This window comes from Chinchilla lanigera, unplaced genomic scaffold, assembly GCF_000276665.1.
Source record: "Chinchilla lanigera isolate Chin_1 unplaced genomic scaffold, ChiLan1.0 scaffold00036, whole genome shotgun sequence".
Taxonomy (NCBI): Eukaryota; Metazoa; Chordata; class Mammalia; order Rodentia; family Chinchillidae; genus Chinchilla; species Chinchilla lanigera.
This window is the reverse complement of record NW_004955437.1, coordinates 5,600,549-5,617,624: the sequence shown is the minus strand read 5'-3', so window position 1 is coordinate 5,617,624 and position 17,076 is coordinate 5,600,549. Positions and strand designations below refer to the sequence as shown.

Below are 17,076 nucleotides of genomic sequence, written 5' to 3'. Positions count from 1 at the left end.
GGTGAGCAGGAGGTGCCCGTTTGGGTTCCCGATAAACTCGGGAGTCAGCCGGCGTGAAATGAAGAAATATGGCTCCCGGTAAATATTTATTTTCTATCAGAAATTAGCAAACCAAATGTAATTAAAAACAACTGTGTGTGCCTTCTCCACTCCCACCCCCAACCCCAAGTCTAGAAAGTGACATCTCGGAATAGTGAGTCATAAAGACCGTGTCCTAATTAGCAAGCTGCCCGCTGCTGTGGAGACCGCCTCCCTCAGCCTCCCCGGAAGCGGCCAGCGCCTGGCGGGGACTCAGGTCATCCGGCAGCTTCCATGGGGTCCCCACACAGGCAGAGGAGTTAACCCTGAACTTGGCTCAGCCAGCTTGGAGGGAGAACAAAGCAGACCTCTCATCAGTGTGTCTGATGGAGGTAGGACGTTCCCCCACCTTCTGCCTGACACCCACCCGTTCTCAGGGAAAATACAGGGGCTTTTAGTAGAAGCTGATTGCTCACCCTCCGGCTTTGTGACTGCGGACAAGTCCCTTTAAATCTCTGGATCTTGCTTTCCTGATTTATAAGATAGGGGTTGTGAGGTCTACTGTTGTGGGTTAAATATAAAATATTCCCCAAAGGTCTCTATACTGACAGCTTGATCCTCAGTGCAGCAGTGTTTGGTGGTGGTGGTGGGGGTGCTAGAGAGATATTTGGGGCACTAGTTGGTTAACCTGTTGCTGAGTTCACAGGTCAGTGGGAGGTAAGGCCCAGCTGAAGAAGCAGGTCACTGGGGACCTTACTTTGAAAGGTATATCTGGTCTTTGGCCCCCCGTCTTTCTCTTGCTTTCTGTTTGCTGTTTGCTTGAGATGAGCAGATTTCCCCCTCCACCTCCTGTGGCCGTGATGTTTCTGTCTGGAACTGGCTGACCTGTACTGAATCCTCTGAACCACAAGCCACAATAAATCTCTCCTCCTCTAAATTGACTTTCTCAGGTATTTGGTCAGCAAGAAAAGCTTACTAACACACCTACCTTTGAGATTCACCAAAAACAGCATAAGGTCCCACCATGTGCAGGGTTATGGGACTGGAGCAGCAACCCAAATGCATCCATCTCTGCTGTCATAACACACCTCTGGAGACCACTAAAAAGTGCCTGGCACATAATAGTTGCTTGGTTGCCATGAGTGTCATTTCCAACAACCTCTAGAACATCCCAAGCTAAGAGAAGTGCTGGTAATGTTAACAATGTCCAGGTGGGGAAATGTCACTACTCTTTGTTGAACACCCACTATGTGCCTACCGCTCCTCCCCTAAAGTGGCTCAGCTGTCAGGTCTGAGCTCCACATTGCCTGGGATTGAGGCACAGACAGATCTGATTCCCGCTGCTATATCCTTCCCCTGAGCCCAGGCTGTGGGTTCTGCTCAGTGAGTATTTGAAGTTCACCTTCTAGAAATGCTATTTCTCTCCTGTCAATACTTCTGTTTAAAAATCTACGATGTCCCAGTGCCAGTTGGTTTAAGTCCAGCCCTATCACAGACTTTGTAGCCCTTCTCTCTGACATGGCTACTGAGGCAAAGGCTGTGGGTCCTCCACCCTTTCCTTCCCTCTTACCCCTGCAACACATCAAACCAGCTTCTAAGTGCCATCAGCTGTACCTCTTTGCCAACACTCTAAGCAATCCAAAACACCCTGCTGGGCTTGTAAATATCACCACCTCCAGGAAGCCTACCCTGATTGCTGGAGCCTGCTCAACTTTGCCTCCAGGATCTGGCTGCCTTCAGATCTCTAGGCACTCTGGGACATTTGGCCCAGATCACCTGGCATTAGAAGTTCCATTTCATATGTCCAAGCTTTAGCTTATCTGATGGGTTGTACAGTACTTTCCTCTCTCCCCACTCCTGCTACCCAGAATTTGGGTTCAAGTCCTGACTTTGTTATTTAATACCTATGTGAGTTAAGCCAAGTTACTTAACTGCTTTGAGCCTTGGTTTTCTCACCTGTAACTCATGGTAACAATAATAGAAATTTGCCCCTACCTTGTTTCAAGAAATAAAGGGGTGTGATAGATAATCCACATGACAGGATGCCAGGCACATGGTGAGGAAAGGAGACAGTGTCCCTGTGGTTGGTGCTGACAATACAGCCTTCCCAGCCCTGTTCTCCTCCTGGGAGTCCCATGGTCCTTTATCTGGGAACAAACCCCACCCAACCAGCTCTGACTCCAGTGGCAGGAGATGGGCTGGCTTTCACCCCTTGGCTCTTAGGTGATTGGTGAGGAACTGTGATCATGCTGCAAGCTGGGCCAACTGGGACTCTTCCCTGGGACTTCTGTCTGTCGGAAATGCTATGGGATGTGACGGGGAGAAGGGGTCACTGCTAGCAGCCATCCTCCCTGTCAGGCGAGGGAGAAGGTCTGAGGCAGAAAGCAGAGACTGTGGGAAGAACTCTAGAGTTCTGGCAGTGTTTGAGTTCTGGGATTCGTTTGCTTCCAATCCCTCCCTCCCTTGAAGTGTAAGAGAAAAATTTTAGCCCCCCAAAAGGCAATTAGTGATCCAGAAGAATTTCCCAGCACCCCGGAGCCTGAAGCTTTAGACGCCGGTGTTAACCAAGGGGGAGAGGCAGCTCACAAAGACCTCCGGAGACCTGGGGTTTCTAATGGGACCCTAAGAACCCTGTCTGACCCCTGGCCCACACCCAAGTGGCTGACAGACTTCCAGGAGTGGAGGGGGCAGACAGGGGCCTCTCTCAGGTCAGCGGAAATGTGAGAAAGCTTACTGTCTGATTGGCCACCGTTTCAGCACATTCTTCAGGCTGCTGCAGGAAAATTGCCTCCCTAATTGGCTCTTCTCTCCAACAAGCTGTAATGAGGCTAAACTTCATTCTCAGGGTGCTTAAACACCCTTGAGCATTACTGGATGCCATCTGCAGCCCCGGCCGCAGTCACTGCCCGCATCACAGGAGACTCCAGCTAAGTTCAGGGGAGGGTGAGAATAATAAGAGTCTTGCCCTGCATTGAACCCAGAAGTTCACAGACACGCTTCTAAATCAGAAAAGCCACCTCGGGAGCCACAGAGCGAGAGGGGAACAAAGCCCTGTCCTCAGGGAGCCGCATATGAAGGGAGACACAGCCCTGTCTTTGAGGTGCCTCGTGTGAGGGGAGAGACAGTTCTGTATTAAGGGAACCCCAGTCTGAGGGAAAAAAAAAACAGTCTTATATTCATGGATCCCCATTACAAGGGAGAAAGCAGCCCTCGTATTAGGAAGTCACAGTCCAGTGGTATTGAATCTACGGCATGCCTGTGTTTTTCTTTTAAGGCAAAGGATATTACCATAGAGTTGTTTTTTTCTAAACTAAACTTTCAGTATTCAGGTTTAATTGCAGTGTTGGCACTTTGGGATAAATAAGTGGGTTTGGAGCTGCAGTTTGGCACTCAGTTTCTGAAAGTTTTGCCGTCACTGCCCTAGTCTGAGTGGAGACACAGCCCTGCCCTCTGGAAGAACCAGAATGAGGTGAGAACAGCCCCATGCTACTGTACCCTGGCTAGGAGAGAAAGCCTGTTCTTGAGTCTGAGGGAAGACAGAGCCTGTCCTCAGGGAGACCCAGGTGAGAAAACATAGTCTTGACATGAGGAGAGAAAAATCTAATTCTCAGGAAGCCACAGTAGGATGCAGGGACACATCCCTGTCCATAGAGACCAAGTCTGACAGGAAAGAAAAAAATTTCTTTAATCAAGAGAGCCCCAGGCTGAGTAAAGACAAAGAAATGTCCTTTAGAAATACTAGCCCGGGAGAAGACTCAGTCCTGTCCTCAGGAAGTGTCATCTGAGAAGATACACAACCCTGTTCTCAGGAAGTGTCACTGAGAGTCTGAGAAGAGGTATAACCCACTGTCAGAGCACCTCAGTCTAGGGGAGATACAGCCTTCCTTTTGGGAGCCCAACCTAAGGGGCTGTCATAGCCTTCATCTCAGAGATCCCCATTCTCAGGAAGATAGCCCTGCCCTCATGGATCCTCAGGACGAGGGGATACAGTACATACTCTTGAAGTCAAGGAGGCCCAGTGAGAGGGTCAACACCATCAGTCTAAGAGAAGACATAGTCTTGCCCTCAGAATGAAGGGAGACAAGGTCTTTCAGTCAGGAAGCCCCTGCCTGGAATCCACATAGCAACACAGCCAGTTCTCAAGGAGCTGCTGTATGGAGAGACACAGCCATGCTGTAAGGGAGCTCTTTCTGAAGGGAGATAGTCCTGCCCTCAGGACGAGGGGAGAGAAACACTTCCCGTTAGGGAGTCCTACACTGTCAGGCAACACAGTCTGTTTTCAGGGTGCTTCAGGCTGAGGGGAGACACAGAATGATCCTTAGGGAGCCCCAGTCTGAGGAGAGAAACAGGCCAGTAGTCAGGGAGGCCTATTCTGAGGGCAGACGATGTCTTGTCCTCAAGGAGTGCCAGAGTGAAGAGAAAAGCAGCTCGCCATCAGAAAACACAGTCTGAGAAGAGAGAAAACTTGGCCTTCAAAGAGCCCTTGTTTGAGGCAGACACAACACTCTACTCAAGAAATACCATCTGGGGGAAGAAACAGCACGACTGATACAGAACAGCAAGCTCAGGGGAGAAACAGTCCTGCTATTAGGGAACCCCCACTGAGGGCAGACAAAGGCTGTGGAGAGAAAGCCCAGTTCTTGGGCAGTCCAGTTGAGAGAAAACAAAGACCTGCACTCCGGAGTCTGAAGGGACATACAGCAGTGCCGCCAGGGTGAAGTGGTCTGTGGGGAGGGTCAGACCTACTGTCAGGGTGCTCCGCTCTGAGTGAAGACAACAGCTCCGCCATCATGGAGCAGTAAGCTGAAGGAAGAGTCAACCCTATCCGATGGAGAACCACACGAAGGGGAGAGACTGTCCTATCGTCAGGGAACCCCGTTCTGAGGGCAAGCACTCCTGTCTTGAGGAGCTGTTTTCTGAGGTGAGACAACATCTTATCCTCAGGGAGTCCCAGTCTAAAGAAAGAAAACCCAATTTTCAGGAAGCCACACTCTGTGAGGTGACACAGCCTGTGCTCGGGGAGCCTAAGTTTGAGGGGCGTCACAGTAGTGACTCCAATCTGTCACAGCAGTGAATTGAGGAATGAGACAGCCCTGTTCTCTAGAGGGCTAAATCTGAGTGGAGGATCAGCCTGTTTACCAGGAGCTCCTGTCAGAGGGGGAGACACAGCCCTACCCTCAGGGAGTCACAATCTGAGGGCAAACATATCCATGAAATTGGGCAACCCGAGAAAGAGGAGAGACCATCCAGTCCTCAGGAAGCCACACCAAGGAAGGATACAGTCCAGTCATGGGGGAGCCTCATTCTAAAGAGAAAGACAACCCCATTCTAGGGGAAAAAAATGTTTAGGAAGACAGAGTTCTTCCTACCCTGGAGAGTCACACTGTGAGGGGAGAAACAACCACACAGTCAGGGACTCTAGGTCTGAGGAGAAACAGCTGGTCCCCAGGGTGCTCCATATTGTGCCGAGACACTGCCTGTTGTCAGGGAGCACCACCCAGAAGACAGACACACTTACCGAGACAGGGGAGAAGGGTCCAGCGCTCTGGGCAATACGGTTTATCTCACACCACCCCCCATCTCTCCAGCTACCCCAAACACCTTGCGGGGAGCTCAGTTCCATCAGGACCCCCAGGGCCACTCCAGGCCATGTGTGCTTTGGCTGCAGCAAGCTTTAGTCAGGGACCCATCCCCATGACTCCACCCCTCTCCAGCCTCAGTTAGACCCACAGGGGACCTCCTGGTCCCTGCCCAAACAGCAAGTCTGACATGGTGCACACGTGAGCCCCCTCCGTGTTGCTATACAAGCAGCTTCTCTAAACCCGTGGCGCTTTAGTCTGTGTGCTTTTCCCCCATATGCGGTAGCATAAGTCCTAATAAAGTCTCTTTCAGATGGCATATTTTTGTCTATTCCTGGTTTGCCTCTCAAGTAGAGAATGCCGAGCTGTACCCTAAGAGCCAGCAAGACCAAGGGTCTTTGGCACCACAAGCAGCCAGCAGCTGGGGATAGTAACGCAGAACACAGTGAGCAGCAAGGATGGCAGAGAACAACGGAGAATCGCCGGAAGCCACCATCTGGGGGTGGGTACAGAGTTTCTGCGTCGTGCCAGGGGCTGCCTGGCAAGGAGGGCTGCTAAAGAACAGATAGCCGTTGGCATTTAAAGCCCAGGGCTGTTAACACTAAAAGAGCTACACTCTGCCAGTGTGTGACTTCTGTACAGATTGAGCAAGAATCCTCAGCCTTTTGGAAGTTCATGTGGGGATCTTCCCCTTATAGGACCCTGAAGAAGAGAGTGGACAACTGTGACATTCCAAGGCTCAGGACTCGGTCTGTGTCTGATTTTCATTTTATGTAGAGCTAAGAAGTCCACGCTAGCCAGTGAGACTATCTGTAGGGGGAGCCCCAGTCTGAGGGGAGGAAAAAAGCCTGACTTGGGAAGCACCAATTTAGGGGTGATAGAGCCTGCCCTAAAGGGAACACCAGTTGAAGGAAACACAGCTCTAAGGGACAAAGCCACAGCCTGAGGGGACAAATAGACTTGCCTTCAGGAAACACTCCTCTGAGTAGCAAAGAGCTCTACTGTCAGCAACAGTCTCAGGGGAGAGACGGCCCTGTCCTCTAGGATCCCAAATCTGAGTGTAGATCAGCCTGTCCCCTGGAAACGCCTGTCAGAGGGGAGACTTTCCTATCCTCAGGAATCCTTGGTCTGAGGGAGAATGGCCGTGTCTAAGGGGGAATCACAGTCATATTTTGAGGGTAGACACAGCCATACAACCAGGGAGCTTGAATCTGAAGGACAGCCCTGTCCTCACCTAAGGAAACAACAGTCTGAGAGGAGATATAGCCCCGCTGTCAGGCAGCACCAGTCTGAGGGGAGACACAGGCCTCACCTCAGACAGCCTCAGTCTGAGGACACGGAGCCTGCTTCTGTGAGACAGTGTCTAGGGGACACATAGCTCTGTCCTCAGGAAGCCGCTACTGTCATGGGGCCCCTCTTCAAAGGGAGACACGGACATGTCCTCATGAAGCCCCAATCTAAGAAGAGACGCAGCCTGTCACAGGTACCCCAAAACATGAAGGGAGACATTCTTATCCTCAGGGAGCCCCAGTCTATGGAGAAACACAGCCCTGCCTAAAGGGAAAAACATAAGAGTTAAGTCACAGCCCTACCCTCAGGGGTTACAGTCTGATACAGCCCTGTTATCAGGGGGCCTGATCTGAGGAGACAGCCCAGTCCCCAAGGGAACTCCAATCTGGGTGGTGACATAACCCTCTTCTGATATAGTCCAAGTAGGACAAGAGGAAGTCCTGTTCCCCGCAAACTCCAGTCTGGAGAAGACCCAGCCCTGTCTTCGCGGGTCCCCAGACTAAAGGGAGACCCAGTCTTGGTTTCCAGGAGCCCCAGTCTGAGGGGAGACACAGCTTGTCCCCAGGGAGCTCCAGTCTGAGAAGTGCGCAGCCCTGCTACTCTGGTTATCTACTGCATAGCAAACCAGCGCAGAGCTGAGGAGCTTCAAACAAAGACAACTCTCATTTGCTCAGGAATCTTGAATTTAGGAAGGTTTGGTGGGGACTGATCTCTACTTCACCCAGTACTATGGGGGTGAGGGGTGCAAACAGAAGAGAGGAGAAGAACCATGGCTTAGTAACCAACAGGGGCCACCCCAGGCAGTGGGTGAAGAAAAGAAAAAAATTTACGCGGAAAAAAATGGAACTATGTCCTGCTAAGTGAGAGAACACACTTCCTGGAAACCAGTGTCAGGTTTCAGGAGGGGAAGAACAGGTAAGGAGGGGAAGAAGGAGGCAGAGGGAGGAGGAAGTCGGAGGTTAGAGGTCAGGGTGTGGAGACAGAGGGAAGGATCCAGGGAGGGCCAGGCATCTGGGGGAGGTGGGCTGTCGAAGAGAAAGAGAAACCCACCTTGACCTGAGCAGGGGGCAGGTGCAGTTCTTTGGAAAATGAACAGGGCTCAGTCAAGCCTGAAAACCCAGGTAGGTTTGGGGAGAGACAAGGGTGCTGGATATGAGCAGTGGCCTCCGACTGAATGTGAGTTGTAGGAATCCATTTGTGCTAAGCCAGAGAGGAAAACAAAAAGCTCTTAGGGGCTGTTGGTGACAGTTCTTTAGGCCCAATCCCTTCCCCTCCTAGAAATGGAACACTGGAGATCGGAGCTTTGAGGGCTCCAGGGAAATCATTCCCATTTCACAGGAAGGATGATTGAGACCAGAGACAAGAACAGAAGAAAGTCCGTGTGGCACAGCCTGGACCAGGACCCAGACTTCAGGATCCCATCTGTACCTCCTGCCAGGTATTACACCATTTCTCAAGGCAGCTGCGGCCTCCCTGGGGATGAGCTGAGAGCCACAGCTCCTCCCCAGAGCACCCTGGAATAATGAGGGGTGCTGAGCAGAGTTCCTACCTTTAGTCTGCCAAGGCCACTTCCCCAACGTGGCATGGGGGACGTTGTGTAGGCTTAAACTCTGGTCCCCAGCAGAGTTCACTGAGGCTGCAGGGATGCGGAGGGAGGACACTGGCCACTGGAGGGGGTGACCACAGGTCTCTGTTGCTGCTCAGCCTATGACAGCGTCGGAAATGGACTTGATTCCCACCAGCCAGGAGTGGCGCCAGACTCTGCTGAGGTCTACAAGCAACAGGTCCCAGAGCCCTCTGTCCACCCCAGAGGCCATTTCACGGAATAGGCGGGGGAGAGGGACAGGAGGGACATGTGGTGCCCTTGAAGGCTGGCCCTGGGGCCGGATGTGCTCCAGGCTGGCAGAGCAGGGACGCATTCCTCAGAGCAGCTGCCGGATGTTGGGGGTCTGGACCCCAGCGCCCTCCAGTTCCCAGGTCAGAAGTTACCAGGATGCTGCACGCTCCCTGGCCCCCATCCCACCCCACAGGTGTCTCCGGGGGAGTGGTGTCCTGTGTGCTTGTGAGCCACCTCCTGCCGTCTAACTTTTAGACACAGACCCTCAGATTCCCATCCCAGCAGGAGGGGGAAGGGACTTCCACCCCATCCTGCCCCTTCGCCCGCCGACTCAGGGTGAAAGGAGAAGGGCCGCCTCCCAGACTCAGTACAGCTCCCCCTGTCGCAGGCCCCCACCTTCGCTCAGGAGAGAGGCCCAGGGCAAGGCCAGTGGCCCCAGGGAACTGTCTGGATTTCCTGGGCCACCCCACCGTCACTGGAGCGTCAGGGCTGGATGGGGCTTTTCTGATACCCCTGGGACTTCATGGAGCGCAGGCCTCCCCACTTCCCAGCCCTACCCACCCCCCAACCCCAGTCCTGCAGCTCCCCACATGCTGCAGACATCCTTGGGGTGAGCGCAGTCTTTTCTCTCCCTTTGGTTCAGCTCTGCACATGCCTGGCACAACCCGGCCCTGCTAAGACCCCGTGCTCTCTGCTCCTCTCCAGCAGACTCGCTAGGGCGAGCAGCCTGCCCGCCCCTGGGCTCAGAGCCCAAAGTCTGCCACCCGCTCCATGGCCCTCTCCACTGGCTGCTGTGAGCTGCTCGGTGCCCACGCCCCCAGGCACCCAGCCTCGGCTTAGGCTTGGTCTCGCAGCCGCTGCCTCCTGCTCTCTTTGGCTGTGGTGGAGTGGGGATCAGGGGCTGACCTAGTGGGTGACCAGCTCCCACTAGGCCTGGGTAGTGGGGTCCCCAGTACTGGGGAGGGAACAGAAATGGATTTTCGTCTTACAGTGAGAAACAGGATTGTGTCATGGGGTCTCCATTTATCCTTTTGTAGGGGGGGCCCTTTCTCCTCATCGCTAAGAACACCCAGCCCCCTCGTGTCACAGTCCTGGAGCTGGAAAACCTTCAGGTTCAAACCTCTGCTCTCCCTCCTCCAATGTACAGGGGCATTCCACCAGCAGGCTGGTTTCTCTCGGCAGACCCTGGCCTAGGCATCCTGCTCACAGTGTGCGTAGCTCCCTGGGGCTCAGCCTCTGCCTTTCTCCACCCCTCCTTCATCCCTCGTTCTGCGGATCAGGGCTCCATCTCTGATCCTAGTCTTGAGGCAGAGACCAGCGGTGGCCTGCAGGACCAATGCCCATGGCCAGCATCGAGTCTGCTCTGTGCGGGGGCCCATGCCGGGCACCTCAGGGAGCTCAGAGGATTCACACAGGGCTGAGAAGCCAGCACCCCTCTTCCTGTGGAGGTCAGCTGGGGGTGGGGCTGGGGTACTGGAGGATGAAGGAGCTTGTTGTCATAGGAGCTGGTCAAACTAGAGCGGGTGTGGTGGATTAACTAATGGTCCACTTGTAACCCCCAGCTGAACTGAGTCAGCATGGTGCTTGGTATGGGAGGCCCACCCGAGGATTGTTGCCAGCAGTATAAAAGGAGAACTGGAGGGGAAGATGGTATATGCTGTTGATTCTCTTAAAGAAGCCTGTTGTGTTGGCTTTCCTGATATGAACTCAGCTGTTCTCATGGTCAGAGGAGCTCGGGTCTTCGCTGTTGCTGAGGATGGCTGTGGTTTTTTTCAGGGGATCTCTAGTTCCCTGAACGTCTGTGCCAGTGGGATGAGGGATCTGTGCCAACAGGCTGAGGGATCTGCACTGGAGCCAGGAAGCGATGCTCAAGATCCTAGGTCTTCAGCTGGACTTATGCAGGACACTGTCATCAGAGCCAGGCCTTCAGCTGGATTTTTGGGGTCTCCAGTGTGTGAGCAGATCTCCCATACTCTTTTTCATTTGACTCTTTGGGTGACTATTATACAATAACCCAATAAATTGTGTGTCCTGTATGAAATCGTTTCCCTTGCAAACCCTGACTACAACAGCAGGACAGGTGTAAGTTAGATTTTCAAAAAATTTCTTGCAAGAGTGAGACAAAGGAGTGCGGGGACTTGGAAGGTCTGAGAGTTTCCCTGTCTAGCTTGAGAACCTCTAACATTCAGAAGAGCCCTGAATGCTTCTAACCGAGCACGAGAGAGCTTCCAAGGGGGATTTCTGTCTGCTGGCTGTGAGGTCCTTGCTGCCTCCTGTCCAGGCACCCCCAGGCTGCACGGACCACCCTTTCCCGCTCTCATCATGGGCTGACTTTGTCCACAAGCTCAGCTTATCTGGAGCGAGGCCTCATTCAGTGTCCCAGTGATGCACAGAGCCGCCAAAGCCACCCCTTCCCAAGGAGGAAGATGGGACAAGAGGCAGGACCTTGGTCACGTCCACATCCCCTAGTCTCCCAGTAGCCTTGCAGCTGCATCCCAGCAGCTACGTTGCTGGGCTTTCTTTGCAGGCTGCTGTCCCTTCCCTCTGGAAAGCTGGAAGAGCAGCTCCTTCAAGACTGGCCCAGCCATGGGGGGCGGGGGGCAGTGGTTTCCTGATTCTGTCCTCACATGACCACTTCAGAGCCCACCTGCTCCCTCCAGTCCCCTGCCTGGGCTAGATCGAGGAAAATTCAGTCCAATGTCCCCGAAGGTCCCCAGAAAGCAGTGTGCTTTTCATTTTGCTTCCTTTAGGGTCTTGCATCCCAATGGTGCCCTTGCAGGATGACCTTGATCCTGAAAGCAGAAACTGATACAAAAGGCTGTGCACATGACAGAGACTATGCTTTTTTTCATTAACTAATAATTTTTTGAGGTATGGGGATCGAACCTAGGACCTTGCCCATGCTAGACAACTGCTCTACCACTGAGCTACATATCTACTCCTTCTTTAAAAGTTTATTTTGAGATAGCGCCTCACTCACTAAGTTGCCCAGGCTGGCCTTGAACTTGCCATCCTCCTGTCTTGGCCTCCCAAGTAGTTGTGATTACCCACATGCATCACCCTACCCAGCTAATTCTCTTTTTCTTACATATGTGTTGGAGTTTTCTAACTAATGTACCAGAATCATAAGTCTATTTGTTCTTCCCTCTCTTGCCTGCTTTTTGGGGCTTGAGAAACCTCACATTCTTTGAGCCAAAAGAGGAAGTACAAGGGAGGCCAAGAGTGAATGGCAGAACCCGGGAATCCCGGCTGATCAGATCCTCTTCCCCTTCTGGCCTTACCCCACACCTCAGTTTCCCTACCCTTCTTGGGCCCTAAGTCTTGATGCGGAGAAGAGAGGCCAAGGAGAAAGGTGACAAACTACAGCTCCTGCCTACTCCTGGGCTCTTTCTCCTGACGGCAGCTGCCACGGTGTTTGGCCATAACACTAGAAGGTAGTGTTTGTTCCCGGAAGTAGTATCATTCTCCTTGGGATTTCTCTTATTCAAAACTTGGCTCCATGTTTGCACCTCCCTGCTCCTGATCAACTCAGTCCAATTCTTCTCCCTCCTCTCCCAATTGAACGTTTTTTGTTTGTTTGTTTTTGGTACCAGGGATCGAACTCACGACCTTGCGCTCGCCAGGCAGGCACTTATGCCACTGAGCTGTATCCCCCGCCAGAGTGTTTTTATTTGAATAAAGCAGGAGGAAAATATTTGAAGTTCAAAACCTTTCCCCAAACTCTGCAATGTATTATTATAAAAATAATGTTAAGGAACAGAAAATGACCTTTGTTTCTAGTCTATGGTCCTTGATGATATCTGGCTTTTGTTTTCTGATTTATCCTGGGGCTTTTTGTTTGTTTTTGTAGGGATCCGTTGGGTTCTTGCTGTACCCAAGGAAGGAACAGTGTCAAGAATGAGGAAAACATAGACAAGAGACAAAAAGCTGGGGTCAGGTGGAGGTCCTCTCTCTCGGTGGAGAAGGAGAACTACCCAAGAACAGTAGAGCATTTATTTATACCAAGAGATTGGTTAATTTTCACCTCGCTGTTCAGCAATCAGTTAACAAGCTACAAAGGCTTATTTACATGTTTCAAGGACCTCCTGAGTTCTCGGAGCTCCCATGTTCTTGGGCTGGCTTCCTCCTACGCATGTATTTACTTTCCAGCTTCCGGGGCTCCCAACATATTTTTGTTTTTGTTTTGTTTTGAGACAGGGTCTCACTGTGTAGTTCAGGCTGGCTTTGAACTCACTATGTAGCCCAGGTTGGCCTCAAACTCATGGGAATCCTCCTGCCTCAGCCTCCTGAGTGCTGGGATTACAGGCATGCGCCACCATGCCTAGAATGGGTTTTAAAAATAATACAGGTTGATGTAAAAATATTCAGATAATACAGAAAGCCTAAAGATGCAAGCCAGAAGCTGCTGAAACTTCACCAGTGAGATAACTACTATTCACATCCCAGTGAATAGACTTTCAGACTTAAAAAACACACCTGTATACACACAGATCATTTACATAAAAAATGAGATAGTAATAGACATGTTCTTTTTTAACCTACGTACTCTATCAACCATATATTATGAACATCTTCAAATGGCAGCAGTTGCTCAGCACTCTTAACCTCTCTGATTCCGGTTTTTCCCTGCTTCTCACTGCCTCGAGGATGAGAGTGAATTGGTGGGTGTTTCTGGGCGGTGAGGGGACTGCTTATATCAGTGTGTAGAGATGCAGTGAGGCCTCTTAAAGTGCTGAGTCTCCTCGATTGAGCTTTTGCTGGCCTCAGGGGACAAGAAATAGGAAGCTCACAAAATCCTCAGAGGAGACCTAAACGGCGGGAAAGACAGAGTGATGAATTCAATGGCAAGATTTGCATCTGGGGGACCTGCCAAGTTAACCTCAGAGCAAGAAGCCATGCTGGGTACTGCCGGGGCTGCCTGCTCAGGAAAAATGAATTTTGGAGCAGAGAGTTGGAGAAACAGTATGAAAAGATGCTTCCACCTGGGCTTGGGGTGACTTCAAGGAGAAGAGTTTCGGCTTTTTTCTTGGATTTATTTATACCCAGCCTCTTTCTGAAAAGGTGTTATAGTAGCTTTCAACAAAGGACATATGCAAAAAGGTCAGGCAGCCAGAAATAGAAAAGCAGGACCAGGGACAATTTCCATCTGAAGCAGAGGACTGGAGCCTGAGCTGTAGCAGGAAAGGACCCTGTTTCTACCTGTCTCTAGCGGCCAGCTGGGATGAAAACAGAACAGTTCCCAAGGGGAAGATAAAGAGCAGAGGATCTGGTGGATGTGAACGAAAAGTGAACCAGAAGTCAAAAATTGGGATTTGCCGCCAGGTCTTTCCCCTCCTGGATTTTATGAGCTACGGTGACCATCTCACCTTTCTGAGTCTCAATTTCCTCACCTATAATATGGTAGCACAGGACGCTCTGTTAACTGTCATATCTGAGTAGTTTGCACAGGGACTGCCCTTTGACAGGAACAACTGGAGGGCTTTCATGGTGCGCCTACCACAGCTGTCACCCTGAAATAGATGGTCACTAGAGGAGGGTGAAAGAGGAAGGATTCAAGGAGGTATCTTTATGGTGTCTGTCAGTCCCCTGTGCCTGCTAGGGTGTCCATGCGTGAGCTCTCTAGAAATGGCAGCCACAAGGGAGCCATGTTTTTTACCCATGACCCCTTTCTCCAACCTAGCTGATTGGAGTACATATGGCACGTGACTCGAGGGCAGCCAATCAATAGGTTGACCAATGGTGTATATATGGTTTGACACAAAATGGGGGGAGCATCCAGTCGCCTATTCTCTAGAGAGGCTGCATCAGTGAACGCTGGCAGCTGCCACCGGAAGGTCGTGAGCACTGGGGAGTTGGAGCTGAGAAGTCGTGATGCCTGGAAAGCTGGAACTGGGATAGAGCAGACTCCTGGGTCAGGAAAGGAACTGGGTGGGCGGTAAGACACAGATGCTGGTGAGTTATGTATTGCTGTCATAACAAACTACCCTCAACCTGAGGGGCTTCAAATAGCAATTATTTTATCATATACCATGACTCTGTGAGTTAGGAATCCAGGCAGAGTTGGCAGCACAATTCTTCTGTTCCATGCAGCCTGAACAGAGGTATCAGCTGGCGGCTGGGCTGGGCTGGAGGCTCCAAGGTGGCTTCAGGCCCACATCTTTAGGTGCTTTGGTGGGGAGGGCTGAGGGCGAGCCTCAGCTGGGATGGTCTCCAGGGAGTTGGACACACGGCAGCTCAGGGCTTCCAGGAGAATGTGTCATATTCTCTTGTGGTTTCTGTTGGAATCTTCAAGGGCAAGATTCCTCTCCTCAGATTATTAGACTCTGCCTCTCTACAGGACAAGGCGTTTATGGTCATCTTTACCTCAGGGGAGGAGCCATAAGCTTTTACACCTGATGGTCCTAGAGCTACCTTGAGCCCAGAATACACGTCTGATTGAGGAAAACATCTCTGCTGCAACCTGTTGGATTTCAGAGTGTCTGTCCATTCCATATGTCCTCACAGTACCCCTCCTATACTTGAATGAGCTCGAGTGGGTCTCTTCTTGTACCCAGTGAGCCAACCTACAGCAGTGATGAGTCCCAAAGCCTTAGAAATCTCAGGTGTGGCAGCAAGAAGTTATCTATGATGAGAGCTGATAACGCTCAGAGCCTAGGAAGCCCTAATTCTGTTCCATTTATTAGCCTCAGTTTCCCCATCTGAACCATGAACAGAAAATCATCCGCTGTGCCCCTCTGAGTCACTGTCACCAAGTAACAAAAAAAGAAAGACCCTTCTTGTCACTTGCGTGATCTCCTGTGGCATATCTCGACAGCCAGGCAGAGCCTTGATGTAGGTCACCCTGGAACACTCACGAGAGAGCAGATCCTCCTCTTCACCGGCTGCCCGCTCTGGTCTTAGCAAGCCCATTTCTCCTCAGGAAAGCACAGAGCAAAGGAATGAGATAAATGGCCTTTGAGGACTTCCCGGCTCTGAAATCCTAGATTTCTGAGAGGTCTAGGACAAAGGGAAAGGCTGGCATCAAATGACTCTACAGCAAGAAGGTAGCTGGCTGCTGGTGAATGAAAGGGGCAGCCAGCAGGGTATAGGGCGGGGCTTAGGGGACCATGACAGAGATTCTGGGACAGCAGCTCTGAGCACAAAGGAGGGGCTTTGGGGTCAGGTGCTGAGAAAGGAAAAGGGTATTTCACCCACTCACATCCACCTTCACCCTCTTCTCTGTCCTTCTAGGCCTTCGTACATTCTGGTTCCTCTGCTTGGAAGACACCTCCTGTCCCAGGAGGCCAATTCCAACCGTGTTTTTTTTTTTTAGGTCTCTCCTAACTGTCTCTTTTAGAGATCTTTCCTGAAAACTCCAACCCAAATAAGCACCCTCTTCCCAGCACCAGTTTTCTTAGCAGCCCTAATTATATTCATAATTATGTAGTTTTGGGCACAATGATTAGCTTAGTGTCTCTCTCTTCCGGTAGACAGGACATTCCGTGGGCGCAGTTACGTGCGTGGTACTTGGGGGTGAATAAATTGGTGAGGACACAGAGTCCATTGAAAGCAGACGAGGACACAGGTCCGTGCTATCCAGGCCACAGAGCAAGATCCGTGGTGACGGATGCTAAAGAGAAGAAGGAGCTCCAGGGACCTGAAAGCACCGGCTCCAGCCAGCCCCCTGCCCTCAGCCCTGCCCAGGCTGCCTGTGTCCCCCTCCTGCCTGGCCCGGCCCCCACACACAGCCTGACCCTGCGTGCTAGAACACTGCAGCTTTATTGATCAAAACAACCGCGTCCGCAACGAGAGGTTACATGTGGGGGTTCGGGATGAGAGAGGGGCAAGTGGGGAACAGAGGCTCGGGGTGGAGACAGGGAGCAAGGCAAAGGGGTGAAGACAGGGTTGTGTGACTAAAAAACAACCCCTATACATTTCACCCACGAATAAGGGGTCTCCTGTTGTGCTTTTACCTTGGTGTTAGGGTGAGCTGGGGGGAGGTCAGACACGTGGACCTGGGCGTGGGAACTTTTGGCTTTTCTCCCAAGTCTCTGAGGCCTCCGGGCTAGAGCAGTCCCCTCCTTCCCTGTCCCTTCTGGGTAGGGGATTAGGGCCTTGGTGAACAGGTCTCCCCGGAGCAGGAAGTATGCTTAGAGTCCCCTGGAGCAGAGGGGCCAGCAGAGTCGGCTGAGATGGGGTGAATGTGGGCAGCTGGAGGAGGGCAGGAAGGAGCCGGCAGGGAGGGCCTTCCCAGCAGGCCCCTGGGCAGTGGACACGGTGACATGAGGGGCTGGGGGAGGGAATATGCAAATACTGTCTCTCTGGGTCCAACTTTCTCACCTGTACAGTGGAGTACTGGACTAGACATTCCCA

The 17,076-nt window shown here is 51.8% G+C and overlaps 1 long non-coding RNA gene across 2 annotated transcripts; it reads left to right on the top strand.

Moving 5' to 3' along the window:
• The first annotated feature begins 1,231 nt into the window (after window positions 1-1,231).
• Window positions 1,232-10,584, top strand: LOC102016952. Of its 2 annotated transcripts, none has more exons than XR_261852.2 (4): window positions 1,232-1,401; window positions 5,949-6,099; window positions 8,226-8,325; window positions 10,501-10,584. It is a non-coding gene; the product is annotated as an uncharacterized LOC102016952 (long non-coding RNA). The 2 variants fall into 2 exon arrangements; XR_261853.2 differs by lacking the exon at window positions 10,501-10,584 and adding an exon at window positions 8,592-8,734.
• Window positions 10,585-17,076: the final 6,492 nt, after the last annotated feature.